General features: G+C 46.3%; 1 non-coding gene and 1 pseudogene across 2 annotated transcripts; both read left to right on the plus strand.

Moving 5' to 3' along the window:
• The first annotated feature begins 1,967 nt into the window (after window positions 1-1,967).
• Window positions 1,968-2,074, plus strand: LOC116906312. The gene has a single exon (XR_004388600.1). It is a non-coding gene; the product is annotated as a U6 spliceosomal RNA (small nuclear RNA).
• An 864-nt stretch (window positions 2,075-2,938) lies between these two features.
• Window positions 2,939-3,512, plus strand: LOC116905798 (annotated as a pseudogene). Its single transcript, XR_004388567.1, has one exon. The product of XR_004388567.1 is annotated as a histone H3.3A-like (transcript).
• Window positions 3,513-10,160: the final 6,648 nt, after the last annotated feature.

Below are 10,160 nucleotides of genomic sequence, written 5' to 3' on the forward strand. Positions count from 1 at the left end.
GATACTTAAGGAAAAAACAGGAACATAGTGAGAAGAGAAATGTAATTACCTCCCCCCCATAGCCTCTTGTCCCTCTGTACCCAAGACTGGCCTTGAACTCACGTTACTGCCTCAGCCTTCAGAAGGCTCAAGGTTCTACATTTCCCCCCTTGAACTAACTAAAGAATATAATATCTAAAGTGAAATAGTCACCAGATGGGCTTACAGCTCTTTGCATGAATATCACAGAAGAAAATGTCTGTGAATGTGTACACACAACGAAAACCCAACCAACTTTTCTAAATTTATTCAGACTGAAGCCTCGGACACAGTAACCTTCACAGTAATTTCATCATCTAACGAGTGAGGGTGAAAAAACTCACTGAAAAACTTAAATCTGAAATATTCAAATACGATAGAAGTTGAAATCTCAATTATCAAAAAAAAAAAAATCTAAAGTTTTATAAACACAAAGAAAACCGCACGAGAATATTATATAACATTTCTAAAACCTAACGATGAAAAGAAAAACAGTAAAATCAGGCAGAACCGTGGGGGGGGGGGAACCACATTGCTCACAGAAAAGGAAGAAGGAATGTAGGCCCCCTCCGTCAGGCAGCACGGAATGCAGGAGGGCCTTTCAGCAGGCCGCCCTGCTGAGGCAAGCATGCTTCACCATGGTCCTCTCCAGGATGCTCAGTCTTATGTCAGGCCCACAGCCAGCCAGGGCCCAAATCCTCTGAGACCACCAACCAACAGATCTCTAAAAGACTCAGGTTGTAGGCCTGGCACATGTTTTTTTAATCCCAGCACAGGGGAGGCAGATGCAGGCAGATCCCCGAGTTCAAGGCCAACCTGGTGGTCAGAGTAAATTCTAGGACAGTCAAGGATATACAGAGAAACACTGTCTCAAAAAATAAAGAAAGATGCAAACAAACAAAAATCACCCAAAGGAAAGTTTGTTTCTTTCCATGTTCAAACACACAAGAAGAAATCAGACCTTCTGTAGCCTGCGGTAGGAGACTCTCCACAAACAAGTCTGTCTCAATGATGATGACTGACCCAATCCTTCTGGAAAGATCTGAACTGAGAGGAAATGTAATAGCCAGCATGCCTCACACGGTGAATAGGGGTGGGGCTGGGGGAGCGACCCAGCACGTTATTCCTGTTCAAATCAATCGAGGTGAGACTTTTATAGTTTTACAGCAGGGATGAAACACTTCAGTGTGTTGAAAGACACGGAGGAGGCCCCATGATGTCACACAATGGATCCATTCCTCCCATCCGTGTAGAACAATCCTCTGGGCACTGCTCACACACAGCCCAATGTTCTGAGTGTTCTACCGGGCAGGCCCAACTTGTGCTTCCTCTATTCTTGGATGTGTGGCCAGCACCATGGGTCACACCCTTATAGAAAACCGACTCCCTCTCCCAGCAGCTAACAGTTGCCAATGGCTCCCCAGATCGGGTGGGACCTTGTGCCTATTTTCCTCTCTGTGCTGGGATTCAGCATGGCTTGAGCCCAGGCAGGTCACAACTGCTGTTACCCTACTGCTGGCACTGGAGATCGGCTACTTCAGCTTTTACCTGTGCATCACCCCACAATATTGGGCAAGCAAGAAATGATGCTGCTCTATGGATTGTCCAGTTACATTATCCAAGGACCAGCGCAGGACTTCACACAAAAACCTGGAAGGCCACCACATTGGCTGCCAGAGCTGCCTCAGCTGCTGGCTTCCCCTCTACAGAAGCAATTGTTACAAAAGTGCACAGAGGCCATGGGAAGGGTCATCCCAAGGAAGTGAACGAGGGGAGATTCCTGTCAGCGGAGGAGGTGAGTCTCCCTCCGGAAAGCACTGAGCAGGAAGCTGTCCGCAGCAGAATGGTACAGACTTACATGGCAATGCTCCAGACATTTTGCCATACAGGGTGAATTAGTGATGTGGGAAGTCCTAGAAGGACCATCCTTCACATAAGAGTATTATTTGGTGCTCGCTTCAGCAGCACATAGACTAAAATTGGAAAGATACAGAGAAGATTAGCATGGCCCCTGCTCAAGGATGAGACGCAAATTCGTGAACCGTTACATATTTTTTAACCGGGAAGGGGAATAACCTTTGAAATGTGAGTAAAGAAATATATAATAAAAATTAAAAAAAAAAGAGAGTATTATTTGATGGCAGTTGGTTTTTCTTCTAGGAATGCTTGGTTGGGTAGGCAAACCTCTGGGGTCTGTTTCTTAGTGAGGAAAGACTAGTCTATCCCTCAGTTTTTGTTAAAGCTTCGTGGTAGAAATGTTACATTTTCATCCCAAGTCGGCTTGGCTTTCCGACTTTCTGCGGAATCTTGGTAAAAAAGTATCCAAAAGTGTTTCCTCGGAGCCTTGTCTCTCTCTTTCCCTTTAAGTGAAGGAATAGAGAAGAAACCAAAAGTAGAACAAGTTTTACTAGGGAGTTTGGGCTACCTTAAGTCTCCTAAAACGAGGCATAATTAACACCATGCTGTTGTGCAATCTGTCATTGCCAGCAGGGATGGATTTCCATTGCTTCAGTCATTAGGTGCTGTTTAACACCCCTGTTGGCTTCCTGAGTGATGTACTCATAGACTGAGGCAGACGGAAGAGTCAGGCTCAACACGCGCCATGCGCGCGCACACGCACACGCATGCACCCTCCCCCCTAAATGTTTAGAAGGGCACAGTAGAACAGAGTGGAAGATGCTGGTGCATGTCTGCAATCCTAGCACTGGGGAGTTGGAAGAAACGGCATTTAAAAACACCTTGGGGGGTTGGGGATTTAGCTCAGTGGTAGAGCGCTTGCCTAGGAAGCACAAGGCCCTGGGTTCGGTCCCCAGCTCCGAAAAAAAGAACCAAAAAACAAAACAAAACAAAACAAAACAAAAAACAAAACAAAACAAAACAAAACAAAACAAAAAAAACACCTTGGGGCGCAGAGCGGTTTGGTCGTTCGTTGGAGGAACTTCATCTTGTTCTGCTCTGCGATTGCGGTGCTTGTTCGAGCGCTTACAGCGGCGCGTCGGTCCCAGCAAGGGCCTCAGACTTCGGCTTTGGGTGAGAGAAGATGGCCCGAACCAAGCAGACCGCTAGGAAGTCCACCGGAGGGAAAGCCCCCCCGCAAACAGCTGGCCACCAAGGCGGCCCGGAAAAGCGCGCCCTCTACTGGCGGGGTGAAGAAACCTCATCGCTACAGGCCCAGGACCGTGGCTCTAAGAGAGATCCGTTGTTACCAGAAATCGACTGAGCTGCTCATTCGGAAGCTACCCTTCCAGAGGTTGGTGAGGGAGATCGCCCAGGATTTCAAAACCGACTTGAGGTTTCAAAGTGCAGCCATCGGTGCCCTTCAGGAGGCTAGCGAGGCATACCTGGTGGGGTTGTTTGAAGATATCAATCTGTGTGCCATCCACGCCAAGAGAGTCACCATCATGCCCAAAGACATCCAGTTGGCTGCCGGATATGGGGAGAGAGCTTAAGTTGAAGCGATTTTTATGGCATTTTGTAGTAAATTCTGTAAAATACTTTTGGTTTAATTTGTGACTTTTTTTTAAGAAATTGTTTATAATATGTTGCATTTGTACTTAAGTCATTCCATCTTTCACTCAGGATGAATGGAAAGAGTGACTGTTCACAGACCTCAGTGATGTGAGCACTGTGGCTCAGGAGTGACAAGTTGCTAATATGCAGAAGGGATGGGTGATACTTCTTGCTTTTCATGATGTATGTTTCTGTATGTTAATGACTTGTTGGGTAGCTATTAAGGTACTAGAATTGATAAATGTGTAGAGGGTCCTTTTGCAATAAAACTGGTTATGACTTGATCCAAGTGTTTAACCATACATCACTGTGATAGAATGTGGGCTTTTTTTTTTTTTTTTTCGGAGCTGGGGACCGAACCCAGGGCCTTGCGCTTGCCAGGCAAGCGCTCTACCACTTAATAAACCCACAAACCCAAAAAACATTTTTAAAGGTTGAAGATACAAGTTTTAGCCATAGTGTAACAGTTTCCTTTAAAAAAAAAAAAAAAACCTGGCAGCTATAGAATACACTATGTGCATTTATAATAGCTATTTTATATATTGTAGTGTTCAACATTTTTAAATTAAATGTTTTACATTCACACACACACAAAAAAAAAACACCTTGGGCTACAGATAGTGGGTTCTAGGCTAGCTTGGGCTACTTAGAACCTTGTCTCAAATGACGATGATAACAACATCAACAACTACAACCAAGGCCAGCAAAATAGCCCCCTGCCCTGCCCCGCCCCGCCCTTTGTCCCGCCCCTCGCCCTGCCCCCAATGCTGGAGATGAGCCCAGGACTTCACACAGGCTAGACAAGCACTCTTCCACTGAATCCAATGTGTATGTTTTTACTGAAGTTTTTAGAGGCAATCTATTTTGATGTCACAGGAGGAGAAAACAGGCTTCTATATGGGCCTATAGAAGCCCACTTAAGCAAAGCGAAGAGCAATGCTTTGGTATAGTACACGCGCTCAGGAAACAAGGTGCTCAGCGTCAAAGACAAGAAGCGACTGACACGAGAGTCACAGACTCACTTCATCCCAGTGGGAGCTTGGACTGTGGGAGAGAACGAGTTTGTGCATGGAGCGGGGGGTGGGGTGGGGAAGATCCTCTAATAGGGAGAGGAACCAGGCACTGGTGGCAGCAGCCCCTCCCACGTTATTTATAACTAGGGAAGTGTAGCTTGAGGAAGAGGAGGTGTCAGACATAGTGAAATGTGACTGTGTTACGGTTTCTAAAAGTTGGTTTCTGTTTCTATATTGTATTCATTATACATTATTTTTACAATTATTAAATAAGACACAAACAAGTATCACGTAGAATACACTCAATTATTTATTTATTTATTTATTTATTTATTTATTTATTTATTTATTTGTGTGTGTGTGGTGACAACTCGCCAGAGTCCGTCAGTTCTCTCCCTTTACCATGTAGATCCCAGGGACTGAACTCAAGTTGCTGGGTTTGGTGGTTAAGTATTTACCCAGAACTCACTCTCTCTCTCTCTCTCTCTCTCTCTCTCTCTCTCTCTCTCTCTCTCTCTCTCTCTCAGTGTTTTGAGACAGGTTTCTCTGTGTCGTTCTGGCTAGTCTGGAGCTTGATCTGTAGACCAGGCTGTCCTTGAACTCAGGGATTCTCCTGCTTCTGCCTCCCAAGTGCTGGGCTTAAAGGCCTGTGCCACCACTGCCTGGGGAATTGCTCTTCTTGGTGCAGGAATTTCACTGCATTGCCCAGGCTGGTCTTGAACATATGGTGGCTCAAGTGAGCCATCTGTTGCCCTGAGCTTGTGGGCTTCCAGTTTAGCTATCAAGATACACTTGCAGCCTCATAGACAGGAATGCACCAACCCTTCTACTACATGGTCCTATGTGAACATTACAGATGCTTTAACCCAGAGAACATGGGTGGTTAAAAGAAAACCCAACCAATATCAATATCATAATCACAAATGCTCAAGTTCAAACACAGAATACAAGACAGATGGACAGACAGACACACACACACACATACAGATAGAGGAGGGGGGGCACACACTCATGTACCTGCATGGACATGGATGTGCACACGCACACATACGTGCATACACATAAATGTCAACAAATGAGGCAAACTCGTTGCAACAGCAGACCCAGAGCAGTTAGCTCAAGCCTTAGCAGAAAGAGCAATGTTGGAGGTATGGCCAGACCTGATTTCAAGGTATCCCACAGAGCCTTAGTAACAAACGAGCAGAAGTAAACCCACACCGCCAAGTCACCCTGGGTCACTTATTTGGCAGTTGACGATAAGTGTCTAGAAATTCATCCATTTCTTTTATTATTATTATTATTATTATTATTATTATTATTATTATTATTATTTTTGAGACAGTTGCTCTATGTAGCAGCCATTTGGGTACCCACTGTGTAGGTTGGCTCTCAACTCACGAGATCCATCCACCTGCCTCTGCCTCCCAAGTTCTGCCTTCCAAGCACGCATCACCATGTCTGGGTATCCATTTCTTTCAGATGTTTCAATTTATTGGAATATAGGTTTCCAAAAAATATTTTCTGATGGTCCTCTGGATTTCACTGGTATCTGTTCAACGTCTTCCTTTTTATCTTGGATTTAATTTTTATTGGCAGAAACAGGTGGGTCTCTGGGATCAAGGCCAACCTGGTATACAGAGTGAGTTCCGGGACAGCCAGGGCCACCACAGAGAACCCCTGTCTCAAAAAACAAAACAAAACAAAATATAGCAGAACAAGTCAAGAGAGAGCCCACAGAGCAAGAATCTTTGCTAGTTAGACAGCTGACAGAATATCTAAAATATATAAAGAACTCAAAACAGAAAGTACAACCCCCCCCAAACAACCCAATCGATAAATGAGCTAATAAAAACAGATGCACATTTCTTCAAAGACGAGGCACAGTGAGCTAATAGATACACGGAAAGAATGTTAGCATCCTGAGCCATCAGGAAAAAGCAAGTTAAAATTTCATTGAGGTTCCATTTCACCCGTCAGAATGGCTCTCATCGAGAGAACAGACAACAAATGTTGGTGGGGAGGCAGTGGTCAGGGATCGGACATGGCTAGGGAGAGTGCAGATTGGTCCAGTCTCTAGGGAGAGCATCTTTGGAGTCTCTCAAGACACTCAAAGTAGATCTATCATATAACCCAGATCTACTACTCCTGGACACTAAATAAAGTAGTCCAGGGTGTCACAGTTCTATTGCTATGGAGAGACACCAGGACCATGCCATTGGGGCTGGCTTACAGGTTCAGAGGTCCAGTCCATTATCATCAAGGTGGAAAACATGGTGGCAGGCAGACCTGGAGGTGAGAGTTTATATCCTGATCCAGGCAGAGGTGGAGGGATGCTGTTGCTGTGAGCTTTTGAAACTCAAAGCCCAGCCCCAGTTACACACTTCCTCCGACAAGTCCAACCTCCTAATCCTTTTCAAACAGTTCATTAGCTGGGGACTAAGCGTGCAAATCCATGAGCCTGAGAATGAGGACCATTCTCATCCAAACCACATCCAGAGATGCTTGTGTTGGGGTTCAGGATTGACCACACAAACCACTCAGCCACCAATCTCAGACAGGATTGATAGCTTATGGCACACACCTTCCAAGATTGATTAATCTTCCAGGGACACAGACAGGAGTTGGGAGCCAAGCCGCCACCCTGGGCAGTTCTCATGGTCAGTTTGTGGGGTGCGTTTGCAACATTTAGGCTGTCTAGATGAAGCAGCACTGTCTGATCTTTAAGCCGATTGCTGGGTTTAGAGGCAGAGAGGCTAGGGAACTTCTAGAGTGCAGGAGGCCCCGAGACAAAGCACAACCACATGACTATGATCTGGGTAAGGAACACTTGGTCAGGTTAAGGTCATGCAGAGCTACAAGATGAAGGCTGAGACAATGTGGCAGAACTATGCATTTAACATCTAACATTTAACACTGTCACTGTGGTTTACTACAGCATCCATCATAACAGCCAAGCGGGCGAAGGTGCCTGTCAAGAGGTGAGTGAACAGAGTGTGAAAGGGACACACAGGAGAGGTTTGAGTTCCTCACAGCAGAGTTTCATTGCCATAAATGAGAATCAATCTCTGTCCTTTGCAGGGAAATGGCTGCAGCCAGAGATGACCGTGTTAAGTGAAATTAGTAAAGCTCACAAAGAAATGTATCTTCTTTCAATTGTAGGCCCTAAATTTTATATACACATATACCAATTTATATATAATGAAAATAGAAGGGGTTGGGGATTTAGCTCAGTGGTAGAGCGCTTGCCTAGCAAGCGCAAGGCCCTGGGTTCGGTCCCCAGCTCCGAAAAAAAGAAAAAAGAGAAGAAAAAAGAGAAAATAAAAGTAAACATCTCTGAAGAAAGAAGATCTCGGGAGGAGTAGAGAAGAAGGGGAGGGTGTTGGGGAAATTATGGTCAGCCATCACTTTGTAAGAAAACGTCTTTTTTTTCCACCCAGCACAGGGGCTTGAACCCAATACCTTGTACATGCCACACAGCTGCCTTCCCACTTAGTCACACCCTCTGAAAGTGTTTTTATAAGACCCATTACTGAGTGTAATGAGTACATGCCAATAAAAAAGAAACAGTACTTATAATTTAAAACTTCCCCACTCAGAAAACCCAAGTCTCCTGTGATGAAATGTGTTAAACATTTCTTTCTTTATTATTTATATATCCCACTCCTTACTCAGAGAGTGGCGGGACTTTCCATGTGCCACACCCTCTCTCTGGGTCCCCTCGCCTTCATTTTCCTCTCAGCCAAGATGTAACCCGTGTAAAGCCCGGTCTCCATGATTGTTTCTTATAGAGTCCTGTATCCATCAGACACACCTGCCCTGTGGTCGTGGTGTGTAGAGTTGTTCACTGCTGACATCCACCTTCCCAGCTCAGATGGGAGGATCCAGAAGAGCTTCCCTGTTTGTGTCTTCACTAGCACTAGACATCCTAGGGGTTTAGTATGTCCCTCTCCCTGGTCTACTGATTCCTTTCTAGTGATGACCAGATGTTGCAGTTTCTCCAGGGTCCACCTCAAGTCTCCCTCTCATTTCATACTTACTCAGTAACCATGCTCGTGCCCAAATGCCTCATCTTCCAGGCTGATGGGAGCATTTAGGGTGTGTGAAGGTATATGGTGAGCATACATTGTACTGTGACCGCACCTGTCCCCATGGTGCCTGACCCATTTCCCTGAGTCCCTCAGGGCGACTCACCTCAGTATAGCCTACAGTTAGCCCAAAATTGTTTGCCTAAACCCAAATCAGGGGCAGGGCTGCACACACAGGAGAAGCTGCCCACCGTCTATCTGGCCACACCTTGCTGTTTTCACTCCTCCCTCCACCCAGCACTGGGTACTCCTCAACACTCTTAAATATAATTCAGCCGCCTTGACTTCCCTCACCTCATCTCCCATCCCTGCCTCTGCTCCCACTCTTATGCCGGGTCCAGCGGATTCGCCAAACTCCAGGCACTGGTATATCTGGATACAGATCAGATCCCCGAAGGAGGGGCTCCCATTCCTCTCAGGATGAGCACCGCTCCCCTTACAGTCCTGCCACCTCCTACCTCCCCGTCAGCCCTTCCGGGGGCTCAGGAATTGTGGAGGAAGGAATACCCACTCCAAGGTCTACTGCATAGTGACCAGGGGGACATAGAGGGTGACCCTTGCTCTGAAATCGGAGCTCTCTGGGGGCCGAGAAAGGTTTATTTCGGAGTTTGTTTTTGGTTTTTGAGACAAGGTTTCTCTGAGTAGTCTCTGTCTCTCCTGGAACGAACTCACTCTGTAGACTAGACTAGCTCTAACTCAGAGAGATCCGCCGCCCAAGTGGAGGGTTGAGTTCAAGAGGAGTTGAAGAGCTGAGCCCAGGCTCTGGTTGGCAGGGAGCGTGGCCATGATTTCCAGGAACCAGAGGATCGGATGAAGAGAACCATGACGGGACAGGGCGGAACGGGGCGGGGCTGTTCAGGACTTTGCCATCTCCATCTTCCAGCCACTATTTGCTCTATTCCAGAGGAAGCGGGAAAGCTGGGATTCATCCCCGCCGGCCCGAGGGCTGGACTGGACGCTGACAGATGGCTGTCCATTGCCGGCCCCTTTCGCACTTGAGGCTAACAATGGAGCAAGCATTTCTCCATTTTGGCCACTAGATGGCAACACCTACCTTTAGACGATTAAAATTACCAGCCAAGATAACAAAACCTATACTTGAGGTCACAGAGATGTCCCAGCCGTTTCTGGGTTTCTATTTGGGGATTTGGAGCGAGACCCTTTTATGCTTTGCTAGACGGTCCTCCTTGATTGGTGGAGCTAAACTGGTTTTAGAACCTATTTTCTTTCTTTCCTTCTTTCGGTTTTTAGAGACAGGGTTTCTCTGCGTAGTCCTGACTGACTGTCTTGGAATTCATTCTGTAGACCAGATTGACCTCAAACTCACAGAGATCCACCTGCCTCTGCCACCCAAGTGCTAGGATTAAAGACATATACCACAGACCCTATGTTCACCCATGGGTTCAATCAACAGTAAGTGAGAGTTTAGTGCCAGCCTTGGGCTGTGTGCTGGGGCTGGGAGCTGAAAGAGGACGCAGTAGCAGAAGCCAGAAGGCATGCAGCCTTTCAACAGCTCCAGCCTGCAGCCTCAAAA

The sequence above is a fragment of the Rattus rattus genome, chromosome 7, assembly GCF_011064425.1.
Source record: "Rattus rattus isolate New Zealand chromosome 7, Rrattus_CSIRO_v1, whole genome shotgun sequence".
Lineage (NCBI taxonomy): Eukaryota > Metazoa > Chordata > Mammalia > Rodentia > Muridae > Rattus > Rattus rattus.